The following is a 17,805-nucleotide window of genomic DNA, read 5'->3' as shown; positions in this document are numbered from 1 at the left end:
AGTCTCCCTCGGTATGGGGGCAGGGCCCTTTCACAAGTATCGAGGGAGGGGGCGCAGGTACCCCCAGGGGCCGAGCCACATGACTTTCCAGGACTTTCTCATCCATCTGCCTACAGAATTGGGGGAGGGGATGCGCCACGCACTTTGACTTCTTTTCGCCATTAACTGCCTACCCAGGGCCTGGTGGGGGGGCTGTTGGTAAAGCATAGGTCAGATGAATAAGGACCATGGAAGGAAGGAAGAGGGAGACAGAGTGGCAGGAAAAAGAAAAGAGAACTCGACCTGGCTTGCTAGAGTGTCAGTTGGTACAACCACTAAGGAAAACATATAGGTATATATTAAAACTTATATATATATAATATATTATATATATTATATATTATATAATATTTATACATTATACATTATATTATATACATATAATATTTATATCTATAATAGTTATATCTATAAAACATTATATTCATATATATGTGTATATTATATATATATATATGTTTGTAAATTGGAATACTATACGGCCATGAAAAAGACCACATTGACACACAATAAATCGGCTGAATCTCACAAGCAGGGCCGAGTGTGAGCAGTCAGACACAAAAGAACACAGCGTGTGTGACTCCAGTGAAGGAAGCTCAAGAAGAGGAGAAAACTGAACGATAGTGGCTAAGGATGCTTACTTACATGGCAAAAACCCTAAAAGGAAAGAAAATAAAAAGCAGAAGGGGTTAATACGCAAGTCGAGATACTGGCTATTACTTGGGAGGGGGTGGTGGTGAGGATCTCAGTCTGTGGGTAGTGCTCGGTTCTTAGTCTCGTGCAGTGGTTACAAGGGTATTCGCTTTGTGATAATTGGTTAAGCTGTGCACTTATATCTCTGGGCTTTGCGTTATATTTCACAATGAAAGGATTTCAATAAACGAGTGGTTAGACGCAGCAAATAGGAATTCAGGGTTTATTATGCACCACGTGTGGTGGCACTCAGGGCTGGAATTTGAACGCAAGGCTCCGGCCCCCAGCCTGTGCTAAACCACTGGGCACGGAGTAGGGGGTGGGGTGATTACTTGAACTTCAGGGCTCCGACTAGTGAACAGTGCAGATTAAGACACTTTACACCCACCCAGCTAGCGTGGCACTCTGACCTTAGGTCCACACTTGCCCGAAACCACAGGAAGGAGTCGTGAAAGGTGGATACTCAGGAATAACAATCAGCCAGGGGAGGCAGAGAGGTCCCTACGGGTGCCTCGTTAAAATAACCGTGCTTGATACATTGAGATGGTGCCAGTTCTTCCCCTCTCCCTGTCTCCATGCCATTACCATGTGACATTGCAGCTGTCCTCACTGCAGACGCAGGGTCTATTTCCCGAGCCCTTGAGCCTGGGCTGTCTCAGACACTTGCTCTGGCCAATATGATGTGGCACAAGGGACAGTGTGCCAGTTCCAAGCCTTGGCCTCAAGAGACCTTGGGTGTTTCACTCGTGCTTTTGAGCTTCTGCCGTTGTCATTAGAAGAATATGCTTAGGGTATCTTACTGGAGGCTGAGAGATTCAAGATGCAGAGCCAAGGGCAGCCGAAACCAAATGACAGCCAGCTGCTCCCAGACAGGTGGGCAAACTCAGTCGAGATCAGCCAACCCTCAGACATGTGATTTGTGGACTTGAATAACAAATCGTTGTTTTAAACCACTGAATTTGGGTGCTGTTTGTTACGTAGAAGTAGCTAGCTGATACACTGCCTGTAGATAGCTGGTGGGGGGGCGGGGGGGTGGGGGGTTCTGGGGACTTGCTGGAAGAATTTCCTGAAAGGAGAGGCCCGGGCTGTGAAGTGAGCAACGCCAGTCTGCCCCACACCCCGGCCTTTGCTGGATTCCTTTTCAGGTTCCAAGCAGTCTCCATGTCACCGTTGCTGCCGAGGCTACTGATGGATAGTATGCAGACAGCACTCATGCCAGGCCCTCGGTGTAGCACCTTACACACCTATCGCCTTACACACCTACCCCTTACAACAGCCTTATGAGGTAGGTGCTATTATCACCCTCGCTTTAGCCCTCTGCTTGCCTCCTCCTCTCCCTCAGGGCCACCCAGTTCCCCAGCCTGAAGACCACGCTCAGTAGCAAGCGTGTCCCAGAAGCACATGGTTCCTATGGATGAACGAGATGCCAGACGACAGGAAGCAGTCAGCAGAAGGGATGCTTTGCAATAACTCCTAAACAGAATGAAGTGCATTGGAATAGAGTTTGTCATTTTGACAGAGACTCTTGGAATATTTGGGTTGGAAGGGACTCCAGAGCGAATCCAGTTCAGGTTTCAGAGTCTTTTAAAGCCGCTGAGTCTTTTTCAGATGAAATTTGATACAGAAACTCAATGCACAGGAAAGACCAGAGCCAAGCTTTTCAGGCCGGGAGGCCAGGGGGCTCTGCCTCAGGTACCTCTTCCGCTAAGGTACCCCTGGGGCTCCAAGGAGCACTATTTGAGAACTGCTTTGCTGAGCCGGTCAGGTCATTTTGCTGATGGGATATAATCTCAAGGTCACAGAGCCGTCACGTAGAAGAGCCAAGCCTTGAACCCAGATCTCCTGCCTCCCATCCCTGGGCTTGCTCAGGGAGTGAAAAAAATGAGTAAAAATCTCAGATGAGTAAAAAAACACTCATTCCAAAAAGAAGGCAGAAACCTGATGTTTTTTAACATCCATTTTTCAAAACGGTGCTCTTGGCTTCTCACCTAGCCACTAGGATAGGATTGTTCAGTCATTAGATTTCCAGACCGTGTTTATCAATTTGCTGTGTTTAGCTGGGGGTCCACTGGGACCCTGGACTCTTTTCCCTGGGATCATCTCCCTTGACTCTTGCCCTCTCACCTCACTGCACAGTCCTCGTGTAGCTAGCTTCCTGCGGAGCTGCTCCCCCCTCCCCCGCCCCCCAGCAGTTTTCCCTGGCGTCTTCACAGCCTCCTCTACCTCCTAGGGTGACAGATGGGATGCAGGTGTCTGCAGATGTGACACGATGCTCCAGAGGGAGCCAGAGAGGTCCAGGCGTGGGAGTCAGGCATTGGGTGTTTCTGGGTTTCGCCTCCTGGCTCCTTCTGGAAACAGCAGCTGGTTCTTCTCCTCTGGGGAGCGGCCCCTCCCGGATTCCAGCCCATGTCGTTGGGATGGGCTGGAGCACCGGCTGCCCTGAGCCCCCTCCTCCATTTATTGGGGTTCAGTTTCCCCTCTTGTAAGTTGTATTCACTTCCTAAGGATGCTATGACAAATCACCACAAACTAGAGGGTAAAAACGATAGAAATTGATTCTCTTGTAGTTCTGGAGGCCAGAAGTCTGAAATCGACGCGTCAGCGGGGCCACACTCCCTCTGAGGCTGTAGGGAGGCACCCGCACAATGCCTGTCTCCTGGCTTCCCGTGGCAATCTTTGGGGTTCCTTGGTTTATAGATACGCCACTCCAATCTGTGTCTCCATCCTTCCGTGGCCCTGTCCCTTCCGTGTGTGTCTGCGTCCCAATGCCCCCTCTTCTTAGAAGGACACCAGTCATCGGATTCTGGCGCATCCCATCCAGGATATACTCATCTCAACTTGGTCACATCTGCAAAGACCCAGTTTCTGAACAAGGGCGTGTTCCCAGGTACTGGGGCTTAGGACTGGAACAGATCTTTACAGGGGACACAGTTCAACCCCCAGCACGAGTGGGTTGTGTGCACACTGGGTAGTGGCAGCCGGGATGTCGTGAAAGAACGTGTCCAGGACTGAACCAAATGACAGTTTATCACCGTCATCCCCTCTGGTCCTATCGCGGAACCCCACAGCACCTTGCATGGGCCCCCCTAAAAGCAGGTTTCTAGTCCTTTACACTGTTCTAGTCGGTGGTGGGGACGGTTCTGTCTCCTCCTTGTCTCACCCTGGGCACCCGCGGCCACTCCTGGGGGGTGAGTGAGCGGACGGCGGGCCTTGAATCTATCTGGGATCCTTTTGGTTGGCCCTCCAAACATGCCCTGGACCCCACCCCTGCTCTGCCCCCACAATTCCTGCCTGGCCCCAGCAGCCCCCCGACACCTCTGGCACCTTCCGGATTTCTGACTTGCCTCCCCCCACCCGCCCCTGCCCCTGCGCTCTCTGCACCCAGCCATCGGAGAGAACTTTCCAAACGGAAACGGACCATCTCACCTCCCGGCTCAAAGTCTACCCCTTTGTCTTGAGACCCCACTGACCTACCGCTTACTTCTTTAGGGGCCCGTGTCCCCTTGGGAAATCATCTTGGAGTCTGCTCACTGTCTCTCTCTCTCTCCGTTGTGACACCCTCTGGTGCACAGCTCACCAGGCATTTGCCCTTGGTACCTAGAGGACCTGTGTCATAGGTGGTTGACCTCTGCAATCCCGCAGGCCCCTACCTAGAAGGGCCCCAGCCTTGGTTCAAGGCTCTGTTCCCACTGTCAGAATTCTCACTAAATTCTCACTAATTGCCTCTCTCTCAAAAAAAAAATTATATATATATATATATATTTATATAGTGAGAATTCTCACAGTGGCAACAGAGCTTTGAACCTATATATATATATATATATATATATATATATACACATTTTTTGTTTTGAGAGAGAGAGAGAGAGAGAGAGAATCCCAGGCAGGCTTCATGCTCAACACAGAGCCCCATGTAGGGCCTGACCTCACGACCTTGAGGTCATGACCTGAGTGGAAATCAGGATTTAGAGGCTTAACTGAGCCATGCAGGCACCCCAGAATTCTCAGTACTTTTTGAACAAGGGTCCATATTTTCATTTTGCATCAGGCCTTATAAATTACATAGCCTCTCCCGGTGTATGGTAGATAGAAGGTGCTCAATAGATAATTATTGAGTGGTGTCACAGGCATCCCTTGGTGAAGGGGGGTGGGTAGAGAGCAGACTTTGTGCCCTGTCCACCCCCCATCTCCTTCTGAGAGGCTGGGCCTAGACCCTACCCAAGCTCAAGCAGAGAAACAGAAAGGGAGAGGATGGAGTAGGGAACAGAGAAGGAGACAAAGCCAACCCTTTGAATCACTGCCTCTGTCCCTGGGTCCCCGAAGACACCTGAGAAACAGCAGTAGCAGAGCCCTGCAAGCAGGAGGGGGCTGTGGGGCCAGGGGAGGAGGCGACAGGCTGCGGGAACCTCCCTGATGTTCCCCCTGGCCCCTGAGGAACCGTCAGGACGAACTCACTCGTTCTGCAGGGCACGCCTGGATGGCCAGGCGCCCGCCTGCACAACCAGCGCTGGGAGGGGCCTCCAGCTCATCGGGTCCAGTTTAGCCCAGAGTGGGGTGCAGCCCACCCAGTGACTTCATTCCTTAGACCATCCGAACCCCAGAGTGAGATGTCGGCCCCTTTCTCTCCTAAGCGTGGCCAGGAGAAATCCTCCCCGGAAAGCCACCTCCCTCTTGCCGATCTCTGATTTTTACAGAGGGAGCTCTTCTCCTCTTGTCGCTCCCGGAATCGTCAAAACATGATCTAGCTGGAATTTAATGCCATGCTGCTCTCCATCGTGTTTATTTTCATGGTTATCTTTCTTCTTACGGACCTGATGTTGTTTCCTTGGTTCCCCATTTATGCTGGTGACATAAATGTTCCTGATTAAATTAAGTTGGGAAAAGGGAATCTTTGTAAATTACGGCAAGGCGATGGTAGATAGGACGGCAAGGGTAGGGGATCCTGAGAGAAAGGGGGGAGTTCTGAACTACGTCCCGGCCCTCATACAGAAAGGGCACTGAGGCTCCGAGCAGGGAGGGGACGTGTCTGGAGTCCCACACAGAGCCAGTGGTGATGCCAGTTCTCCAGGTCCCCAGGCCAGTGCTCTCCCCCGGCTGACCATTCAGCCTTAACGTCTGTGATTCATGATGAATCAAAGTCTGGCCTCCCACTTTCCTCCCAGAAACCCCCTTCACCAAGTCCCTCGGGGACCCCCGCCCCCGACATCAGGGCTCCTTGGCCCATTTAAAGACCCAGGCTGCGGGCGAATCCTCCTTAGCAATCCTCAGACAAGCAAGTCTGGAGGCTGGAAATCATGTTTCTGCTTTGAAAACTGCCACTGACTGCCTTTCCCACCTTCTGCTCAGCAAATCTTCACAGGCCGTGTTTTAAATACTCTTTCTCCTTTTGCTGTGATCAAAGGACTTGCTTGTTCCCCTGATAGGTGACAAAAGATGTCAGAAAGACTAATGAGAGAACGTGGTTGCCGCCCCCTTCCTTTCTCCGGGAAGAAGGAGGATCACAGGGCAGAGCGTCTTGGGCTGGGTGGCTTTAGGATTTAAGCAGGGGAGAGATAAGGGTAGCGGCTGGGGCAGGGGTGAAGGAGGGGGTCTCAGGCAGGCTGATAATTTGGCGCCAGTGGTTGACATCAGTTGAGTGGGCCTCCCAGCATGCATTTCCCCTTCTGCTGGGCAGAGCATCCCAATTTTGCTTTCGAATAATCACCTTTTCCTCCACCATCATCTGGTTTACTAGGTGTAGCTCTGGGCCCAGCTATGGGCTGTGCATGTGACTCAGACCTGGCCCGGTGGAATCTTATATTCTTTTGGCCATGGTGATTGGTTTTGAGATGGGTACGTGAGCCAATCAGAACCACGGAGAAGGAATCTTGGGGGCCTCCAAATGGACCCAGTGCTAGAAGAGAGGACAGCCCTTCTGACTAATCCAGGCTCATTGCACACCAGCAATGGAAGAGTCCCTGTTGGAGGGCACAGGTTCAGACGGGGAAACGGAGGCTCGCTCCAGTGGGGTACCACACAGAGAGTTCCTAGGATAAGTCACACCTCTGGGGTTGTCTCTGCCTGGGTATCTTCCCACCCAAGAGACAGCCTAGAAGGATGGATCAAAAGTCCTCATAGCCCTGGGACTCCTGCAACCGATATCACTCTCCCTGAACTTAACAGTCCCATTTTATAGGCTCAGGGACTGAGGCAGAAGGGACAAGGAACACATGATATTCCTACTCCCATCTCATTTTGACACACTTCACCTTGCAGCCAGGAGAGAGGGAGACTGAGCACTGACAACATTCATTGTGCTCCTGGATTCAGCCATGCCTAGCCCTAGAGCTAGCTCTTGGATCTTTCGAGAGCCAATATCTTCCTTCAAGATTTCTTTCAGGATTTTTCACTTGCAACCAAAAGAATCCTGATTATATAGCTGCATTCGAATTTCTGAGGGGCCACGTGTCATGGGACAAAGCAAACAACCACACCCAGTCATCCCCCAGAGGTCAGGAAGATCCGTCATAGAAAGCTCAGGCATTCCATGGACCTCCTCAGTTATCTAGGTGGGTGAGAGCTCCTGGAAGCCATGGGAGTGAAGGTTGCCAATGTGGAAACAGGGTAGAAACCAGCATGCATAGGACGGACACAAATGCCAGGGCAAAATGCCCCTGGGAGAGGGCCTGGTCTTCCAGGAACAGGGCCATAGATGCCCCAGACCAATGGTTCTCAAAGTGTGGTCTCTGGACCAGCAGCTTCAGGGGCACCTGGGAACTTGTCAGAAATGCATATTCTCAGGCTCTGCCTCAGACTTACTGCATCAGAACCTGGATGGAGGGCCAACGATCTGTGATTTCACAAGCCTTCCAGGCGATTTTGATGCTGAATAAAATTTGAACACCACTGGTTTAGACATTTAAGTAAGTTAAGTATACTCGGTGAGGAGAGTATAGTATTTACTCTTAAGCGATGTGGGGAGCCCAGAGCCTGGACAGATATCAATCATTTTCTATTGATATTTCCTGTTCACAAGTGTCTCGGGGACTTCAGGAGCTACAGAGGCTGGTACAGTGATCTCCATGCCTCTTCCATGGGCCCACACCAGGCAAGAGAGCCAGGCAAGAGGCGGGCAGAGGTTGACCAGGGGACCTTTACCCTGACAAGCGAGGATCCCATGCCGGCCAGATCCCTGACTGCAGCCCTGCCCTGGACTCAAGTTCAGTAACTCTGCCCCAAGGTAGTCAGTATAAGGCTGTGTTATGCGGCAGTAACAAACTTATCTGACATCTCCGTGGCTTCCCGGCTGTCACGAAGTCCAGAGCAAGTCGGGTGACTTTCCAGGACAACGCGATGTCTCAGCAGACCAGGCCGCTTTGCTCTTGCGGCTCTGCTGTCTCAGTACAAGCCTTCAGGGGCAGAAAGAACTGGAAAGACAAGCAAAGGCTCTTCACACTTCCACCCAAGTCGTTCCCACGTGTAGTCCATTGGCCAAAACTAATCTTGTGGCCCCAAGAAACTTCCAGGGGGCTGGGACCCAGGGGAAGCACGTAGAGTGTTGGTGATCGATGGAAGTCTCTCCTGCCTACCTGCCAAATACCCATGGCAGATGTCCACTCTGCCCCCTCCAGTGGGATCCCTCGTTTCCTCCAAACACCGACTAAGGATTGACAGAGGTAGACGCTGTGCCTGGAGTGGGCAGACATGAGCAGGACAGACATGGTCCCAGTCCTTCGGGGGCTCATGGACGGAGGGTGGCATGGTGGAAGAACAGGCAGATCCTCCTGAATGTTCTCCAGACCCCCCTCCTTCCTGACTCACCAAGTTTCGTCAGCTTTCAACCCTTGATTGAGGCTCAGTTTTGCCATCTATGCAATGGGGCTAATAAGAGACTAACAGAAATCATCCAACAGCAGTGAGAAGAGTGAGTCTGAGATTGGTGGGTGCTCACAGCTCTGGGCAGTGGGGCCGGGATTCGGATGCCATCCGTCTGATTCTCGTCTTCGAGTCCCCTAAGTGGTTCTTCCTCTTCCTCCCGGGGTCAGCAACCCCTACGGTTTCTCTCAACCTTTTAAGCTTTCTATAAGAATGAGGCGATCTGACAGCCCACCTCCCTGCCACAGCCAAGGGTAACCGGGCCCGGCCTCCAGCCAAGCCGGTCCCCTGAAGACAGCTTGAGCCAGCCCAGCCTGATCTCTGAGGCATCCGTGGAACTGGTTCCCGGCTCAGGTCATTCCAGGAGGGCCCGAGCGACTGTCCTGCCACCCAGGACGCGGACAGGGCCAGCTCCACGCCCCGCCCCCCCACCCCTCCACCACCCTTTCTCCAGACGTAGATGCAGTTGAAAAGCGTACCACGGGACCAGCAAGGCCACCACGGCCACCATTAGAAACCTGATCCCGAGTCGCTGATTAAAACCAGGAGGGGGTTTTAATCAGCCGGGGCCATATGCTATTTAACTGAAGATGAAAGTACCAATGATAAGCATCATCTCGGAAAGGATGTCGTTAAAGGAAGAGCAGAACAGCGAGTGGCATCTTTTATCATTATAGCAGCCCCTCGCAAAGCTCTCGTTAGGGGCTTTGAGGACCATCTGGGCCCTGTCTTTATTATGCAGCACCTACGGCGTCATTGTGTTTGACGATGGCTCCCCAAGCCCACGCCACGCTAAACTTCTAAATATACAATTAATGCCTATTAATTATAGTTTTCAAACCAGCAAAATGATCCTTCATTAACTTAATCGCCTCTTCTATTTTATCAGGAAATTGTATTCTCGCTTTCCATAATCCTTGCATCTGAAGCGCGCCCCCCCCCCACCAACGTTGGCGGGTTGGCACAGGATCCTTGGCCGTTTATGGGAAGGCCTGCCTGTCCTCTGGCCGTCTCGACAGCCCCCACCCCCTGCCCACCGCCCACCCCACCTTCCGCCATGATATGGGAAGCCACTGCGGGCTTCCAGAGAATTCCACCGGGTTGTCTGAGGACACCAAGAACGGTGGTGGAAGTGAGCCCGGGACGGCTGGTCAAGCTGGACCCAGGGTCTGGACTGGATTTAAATCAGTGGGGGCCGGGGGGAGGGGGCGGAGGCGGGGGAGAGAGAGCCTCGGCTTCCTCATCTGTAAAATGGACATGATAGAACACCTGCCCCCCAAAGTTGTCATGAGGATTAAATGAGCAGCGCTTTGCCTCCAGGGGGATTTTGGCACCGCGGCATCTCCGAAGGCCCAGAGCAAGGAGCAGGCTGCCTTCTCACCCCAGCTCCGTGGCCTCCCAAGCTCATCTAGACTCTGCTGAAACCCTATCCCAGCTTCCTATAAATTTGAAGCGTCTTTACACTTGTCCCTCTCTGCTCAGCTTTATTTCCACAGCATTATTTTGAGCTCTGGCGCCTCCTCTCATTTGTGCCTTAAAGTAGTTTGCAGCCAAGCAGGGAGGACAAGTAGCTGTGAGATGATGTGCGGGGAGCCTAGGAGGGGCATCTGTTCCAGCCTTGGGGAGGTCTTCCTGGAGGAGCTGGTCTTCTTGAAGGGCAGAGGCGGCACAGAGCCACGGCCACCTGTTATTTCAGCCCGGCTGCCAGCAAGGACCCACCTGGCCCCAGCACAATTGCATCCCGTGCTGTGCTTTGTCGTCCTGCAAGTTCCCCGGGGCCTCCTCCAGGCCCGCAGGGGCCTGCCTGTGAGCACACAGCCTGAGAGGGGGGGAGGCGTCAGCACCCCCCGAGAAGCACCCCCGAGACGCGGGCCTGGGGGCTGGGAGCGGTGAACGCGTGCTCCGCCCTTTCATCCTGCGGGTGGACGCTCTGGGAGTGCTCTCGACGCATCCTCGTGTCGGCTTGTCACCTCCCAGCTCGCTCTCCTGCCCCCTCAGGCCTCTTGCTGCCATCATTCTGCCCAAACAGCAATTTGCCCTCAAGCCTGTGTCTCGGGTTCCTCGGGGAACGCAGGCTAAGAACCAGGGCGAGTACAGGCTCAACAGGGTGAGTAGCAGCCGCTTCGGGGACGGAGGGGAGCAGAGGCGTCGGTCGTTCGAGGACCACCATGCAGTGGGGCATGGTGGAGAGGGGAGTCAGGGTGTGAGGGAAAGTGAGGCAGGAAGTGGGCAGGGGCACCTCGCTGAGGCCTGGTCTGCTGGGCCGGGAGTTAGTTGGACTCTTGTCCAACCTTCACCTGGGTGGGTGAAGCTGGAAGTGGCCTGGTCAGACTCCACTGGAAGAAGCACTTTCCGTCCGCATTTTGGGGACTGACAGGAGAAGGCTGTAAGAGGAGCTGACCAGGCCAGGGGACAGCTGACAGGGCTCTCCGTCCGGCTCAGTGGCTCCGGGATGGAGGGACTTGGGTAGAGGTGACCTCTCTTTAGGATGCAGAAACGGCAAGTCTCAGTGATTGGGTTAGGGGTGAGGGAGAAGGAGTTGAGCAGGCCCAGGCTTCTGGCTTGGGTCACTTGATGGATTGCATTGCCCTTTACTAAGCTTGAAACTCAAGTTTTGGGGTAGGATGGTGAGTTCATTTGGGGGCGTGTAGTCGGAGGCCCTTCTTAACAGTCTAGAGATGGTCAATCAAGGCCATGGCAGTGGAGGAGATCCCAGGAAGTGAGGCCATGCAGAAGAAATGGGACGAGGACCAAGCCCAGCTCAATGCCGTCTTTAAAAAAAAACTTTTTATTTTGAAACACTTACAGATTCTGTAGCGATAGTACAGAGAGGTCCCGCGTACCCAGGTTTAATGCAGCAATTTTTAAAGGAGGATTCGGAAAAGGCTACTGCTAAATGTGGTCCAGAGGGGCTAGAGGATATCCAACAGGGCTTGATACCAAGAAACTAATTTCACTTGGGAATTAGTTTGGTTGCAAGAGACAGTGGTTTAAAAAAGTGAAAAGTTGGTTTCTTCCTCATTTAATAGTCTAAATGTAGGTATCCAGGTCTGTAATGGAAGTCCTGTTCCTCAGGGACACAGGCTTCTTCCAGCCACCCCACCATCTCTAGGCTATTGTGCTTGTCCTCATGGTCCAAAGTGGTGGCTGGAATTCCAGCCATCACATCTGCTTTCCAGGAAGCAGAATGGAAGAGGGGATGGAGAAGAAAAGTGGACGATGGGAATAAACAAGCTAGCTCTTAAAAAACATTCCCAGAGCTGCCACATGACACCTCCCTGTGACTAGAATTCAGTTACAAAATTTAGTTGCAAAAGAGTCTGAGAACTGTAGTCTTTATTCATGAACTCAAAACCAGAGGTTCTACTACCAAATGTACACAGGGGAGCAACAAACAGCCTGTGCACGGAATCCCAGAGGAGAGGGAGAATACGAAGGGGAGAGAATATGACCACCATCATGAAATACAGCCAAGAGGTCAAGAAAGGTAGCTGTTAAAATACCCATGGGATTGAGGAACAACAAAGTCAATGGCAACCCGGTGAGGATAATGACCATTGTCCGTCTGACTCCAGAGCTTTTGATCCTGTTCCCTATTTTTCCCAGAGTTGGTTTTCGTCGGGTGGGTGGGGCAGAAAGACAGAGGTGATGGCATTGAAGGTATTGTACAGAGAGCGGTGGAAATCCAGACCAGGGGCTACTGTAGAGCAAGCAGGAAGTGGAGACAGAACACTGGTGTGTTGGGAACAACCAAACGCGGCTGTGAGAAGGACAGGCGTAGGACAGAAGGCGGTGGCAGTTTTTGTGGCTTCTGAGGCCGAACCCTTCTGGGTCCACAACGAGGCCCGGGGAAAGCAGAGAGAAAAACGAGGTCTTTGGGAAGACGGTGGGGGGTTACAAAATGTTGGGAGGGGTCCGGGAGAGTGCTGAGCCCCCACCCCACCCCCCCCCCAGGATGCTGGTAGAGGCAGACATCTCTTGGAGCAAACCCAGGTGCCTCCGACACCACCCCAACTGTTTCACATTCTCGCGGCCATTATGACACCTGTCCCAAACTTCCAACGTTTGCCCATGGGTCCCCAGGAGAGTGTCCAACCCCCTTCTTTCTTCCTTGGAGACCCTCTGCGATCACCTGGTGTGGATTAGGGAACCCCAAGGAACAGACGATGCCAGCGCTGGCCCTGAGTCCCCCATGGGAAGCATTTCTGTGGCTGCCAGTCCATTTCCCACCTGCAGGCACCAGGGAGTCTCTGAGGAGGGTCTGTCTGGACGCCAGAGCTTGCTGGGCCTGCGGGCGGGAGCAGCTGGCTAATGGCTGACAGCAACGGGGGCATAAATGCCCCGGCTCCCTTGCCGTGCGGGTGCGTCACCCTGAGGGTGTTCTACGTGGGCTCCTGGGCTTCCAGGCAGGAGTAAGCCCCGACCCGCCACAATGCGTGACTTCCCCAGTCCCACTTCGGCACTGCCCTACTGGCATTTCCCAGGATTCCCTCAGAATAAACGACTCGATCTCAGGATCTTCTTCTGCGAAAAGCCAAGCAACTGGAGTGCCCACGCTGAGCAGCTGCCAGGTACTGTATGGGTGGTACTCGGTGACATCCTCCGGGACCCAGGCCTGCCTCTCTAGGTGCTCTGCGGTCCTCCCGTGCCAAACAAGATGGCTGCCGCCATGACGTCTCACAAGCCCGTCCACAGACTTCTTTTCAGGTCCCATTGGCCGGCACAGGGTCACATGACGTTTCCTGACCAATCCCTGGCACAGGGGACGGGTTTGCCAAGATGGCGTAGACAAATGATAAAATTAACACAGAAAGCCCGCCACTTCTATGAAAATGCAGAAAAAGAAGGAGAAAGAAAGAAGAGGCAGCAAGAGGGAGAAGAAAAGAGGAAGAAAATAACAAAAAGAAGCAAAATTTGTAATGCCCAAAGAACAATTTTATAAGCTCAGATCTTCATATTTGGTTATGTTATAAATATTAAAATATGGAATAGTGAAAAGACGGAGTGGATTCCTCTTTTGGTTGATCCTGCCTGTCATTCATTCATTGATTCATTCAATCATTCACTCCTACAACAAGCATATATTGAGTGTTTACTATGCCCCTGCCCTCACGGAGCTCACGGGCTACTTGCTGGGCGTGAGGTGGGAAGACAGGAGAAGCACAGAGGACTGACTGTGTCAAGGACTGGCTGGCAGAGGCATAACCTGGGATCCCCCGATTCAGCTGTTTCCTCACCTAGCGTGCACCTGCTCCCATCCCAGCCGCCCAGGATCATGCCTGCCCTACACAGCCACTCTCCTCCAGGAAGCCTTTCCGGATTGTCCCAGGCCTCCAGGATCTACCCTGTCCCTGAGCCCCCTTGAACCTTGGATGGACCAGGCGCTGGGCTGACACTGCCTTGGCCGTCTCTGAAGGGTCCTTATGTCCGTTTGTCCTGTCCTCCCCATTAAGGGTGAGGGCTCCAAGAGGGAGGGGGCCGTGCCCCCAGAGCTGACCCACAGCCTAGGGCAACTCGCCCTGCCCAGGCCTAGCCCCCACACCTGCTTCTGGGCTCCGCCTCTCCCTGTCTCTCCCATCAATTTCTTATTTCATAAAAATCAATTTCTGTCCCGTTTTTGCCATGTACATAAAAGACTGTGGCATCAATTAGCCTTCGTTCTCTCTCTCTTTCCCCCTCTCTTTTTCTTCCCCGTCTTTTTTGGAAACCTCTTTGTAGGGAAAATCTCATATTTCAGCAATTTGCATTATCCACACACTCAGCTTTGAAGTTCTAAGTTATGGTAAGAAAAGGACCCACTTATCTGCCCATAAAAAATGTTCAAAGCTTATAAATTCCCTGAAACAGATGTACATTATCATTGGATTTGCCTTTCTTTTTGCTAGAGCATGCCTAATAGAGTTTCGGCCGCCCCCTGGCCCCCTTCCCCCGCCCCCGTTAGCATCTTGTCTCCACAGAAGCCCGCTCCCCACTGGGCCAGACTGACTTCAAAGGTCCCAGGCTGTCTGTTAGAAGCAAAGCACAAAGTGGGAACATAGGGGCCTTTTAAATCCCCCGCGTTTAAGTCAATATCATGCCTCCGTTCTTCCCCCTCTTCTGGCGGAGGGACATGAGTCAGTCGTTCCTTTTCTGCCTTCAGGAGCGCCAATTCAGCAATTACCAGAGAGAGGAAACGGAGGCCTCTTTCTCTCTCGGCCCCTGTCTTTGCCCTCTTGTTCTTTCCAACTTCGCTTTCTGTTCCTTCCCCTACTTAAGAAGATGTTCAACAGCAGAGAAGGTACCGCTGATCCCCGGCGTGGGCAAACAAGTGGAGCCTTAGCACTTTTGTGGGTAAGAGCGACACAAGCGACGTCTATCTGGCAGGCTGCCGTTGTGTCCTATGAGGAGAGCCTCCTCTCCTGCCTACTGTTCACAGTCTCCACCAACTGGCCAGAGGGTCACACACCCTAACCGCCTTTCCCACCCCCGACCTTCTAACTTCTTAATGTGTCCTCATAGTAATGAGGAAACTCTCCACCAGGACTCCCAGGTCATGCCCATCCTGGGCCTCCTCTTTACAATCTGTGTTCAGCCTCCCTGGCTTCCATCAGTTCATCCAATGGCCCACCCTCTCTCCTGCCCCAGGGCCTTTGCACAAGCTTTCCTCGAACTTTTCACCTGGCTATATCCTTCCTATCTTTGAGGTCTCCACCTGAATGTGGCTTCCTGGAGAGGCCCTCTCCAACCCTGGTCTCAATCGTGTCCCCTCTGTTATTTCTTCGCACGTCCCCCCAGAAATTATCACAGTTGATAACAGTGTCATTTTTATGACTGTTATTCCCTTTCTAAATTGAAAGCTCTGTGAAGGTAGGGAGAGGGGATGTCTATTTTATTTGGTGCTGAGCAAAGCTCCTGGCACATAGTAGTTGATCAGTAAATACTTGAGAGTACAGATGGAGAGGAATTTGGGACAGGTGTGGTCCAGGCCAGGTGGGCCCGAGAGAAACCTCTCGGAACAGTGAGTACCCAGTGTGGATCGCCCTTTCCTCTGACCAGGCTCAATTCGAGCAGCTCCCTGTCGTCAGGGAGTAGTCAGCCCTCAGAGACAGACTGGCAGCAAGTAAACCACACAGCACGACCGACCGACCGAGGGAGGTACTTGAATGCCAAATTCTCCACAATGAAGGAAGGAAGGAAAGAAGGACGGAGGGAGGGAAAAAAAGGTCACAGGGACCACACTGGAATGTTCCAGCTAGGGATTTCTGAACAAATAACAATCAGATGCTGCTTTTAGAGGATACAGTCAGAGGAAACGAAATCAGGTGACGGTGGCCACCTGGGGAGGATCTGGCCAGGCGACAGAGCCACTCAAAGTCACCCGGGTGCCGGTGTTACCTCTCTCTTCCCAGCCACTCAGAGCATCCGCAGTACATTCCAGGTTTTCAGCCTGTCCAAACGCTGCTACCCCTCCCCGAGGGCAGGACCAACAAGTTAAAGAACCCGAGCACAACTTTGTGGGAGGGGAGGCTCCCTGCCCACCAGTCTTTATGAATGAATGGATCCGCAGAGACCCGTGGGACACCAGAGCAGGCCCTGTGCTATCGCCCAGGCCGGGTGGGGAGGCCCGGAAGGCACTGTCTTCCGGTTGCTCGGCAGAGATTTAACAAGCACCTATCTTTGCGGGGCCTTGGGATTACAAAACAATCTTCGGGGAGCAAGAGAGCGCTTTGGTGGAAACAGATGTTAGCTGAATAATCGGAGGCACAAACAAGCATCATACAGCCAACTCTGATGATTCCGAGTCTTTATTTATGAATCTGCCTACCCTCTAAACTTACTTGTAACCTCCAAATCAATACTCACGGTGCTTTCACAGTCGATCAGAGTCATGCGCCAAGCGGTAAAAAATTTCAGCCGCTTAGATGTGCATGTTTCCAGCTGACGTCAAACAAGGCCATGCTCTGCCTTCGCGTTTCCCGCTCTTATACTACCAACGAGTGTCCTTTTTGCAGTCGATTTAGTGTCACACTTTTGTACTCTTGCGCCTTGTATTGGTGACTTAGCCGTTTCAAATGATCCCCAATCATGATCTCAATGGTTCGTGAGTTCGAGCCCCGCATCAGGCTCCATGCTGACAGTGCAGAGCCTGCTTGGGATTCCCTCTCTCTCCCCCTCTCTCTCGGAATAAATAACAAATAAAGTTTTAAAAAATAATTAAAAAAACAAAAATAAAGTACCACGTGTGGTACTGACGTGCTGTCCCGTGTGTCCGGGCACCAGAAGGCTCTTATGTGCCTTATAGAGAAAATGCACGTTAGATTACCTTCGTTCAGGCATGAGTTACACTGCCATTGGCCTTGAGTTCAAATGATAATGACCCAACATTATATAGAGAATCAGGTGTCTTTCAACAGACACACACACAAAACAAGGTTATGTATTGATTGGTGGACAAACGTATTGCAAGCCCGGGCTCACAGGAACCCAACCCTGTATTTCACCTAGGAGCAATGGTTCGGTATCTGCTGATTCGGGGTCAGCGATGACTTTCCAGAACATAACAAGACTCAAGTGGACGGGCAGGGCGCCGTCTTGCCGCAGCTGGGGCCTCAGGCTTGTCCCACCTGCTAGAGCTTGCCTTCACTCACATTCGCCCAGACTTGGCTGAGGGTGATGGTAGAGGAGAGGGTAGGACTGGTCTTTGCTCATCTTTGCCAGAGTCCGAAGGCTCCTGGAAAGGGAGAGTCAAGTGACTAACAGCTGGCCCCCCGTTCAGGTGTCACTCTGTGTTTAACCCTGCCACACATCAACTGTGACCTTGGTAAGTCATTTCGCTCAACACACAGTTGCCTTGTTAGTTTCCTCACAAGGCTGGCCTAAGGATGCCAGCAAATGCAGACTGAGCATACAGCAGGTGCTCCATAAATGACCGAGATGGTGATTTAGACTCCCCAGTGATCCTGCAGCTCAGGGCCTGAGTCCAGGGGCTGAACGAGATGTCCCTCAGGACTACACCCCCTTTCCCATAAGCCCTGCAGAACCAGATCTCGTAACAGCAGCTGTCATTTCTTAAAGGCCTACTCTGTGCCAGGCTCTGAGCTGAGCCCTTCACATCCACTGGATCATTTACTCTGATCCTTACAATGCCCCCAGTGAAGCGGGTCCTCTGATTGGCCCCATTTTACAGAGAAGGAAACTGAGGCCCGGGTAAGTTGGACCGCTGGTCCCACAATGGTCTCG

Source organism: Lynx rufus, unplaced genomic scaffold (assembly GCF_022079265.1).
Source record: "Lynx rufus isolate CCGP_SWC_20201006 ecotype Redwood Valley unplaced genomic scaffold, mLynRuf1.p SCAF_16, whole genome shotgun sequence".
NCBI lineage: Eukaryota > Metazoa > Chordata > Mammalia > Carnivora > Felidae > Lynx > Lynx rufus.
Note: the sequence above shows the minus strand (reverse complement) of the source record.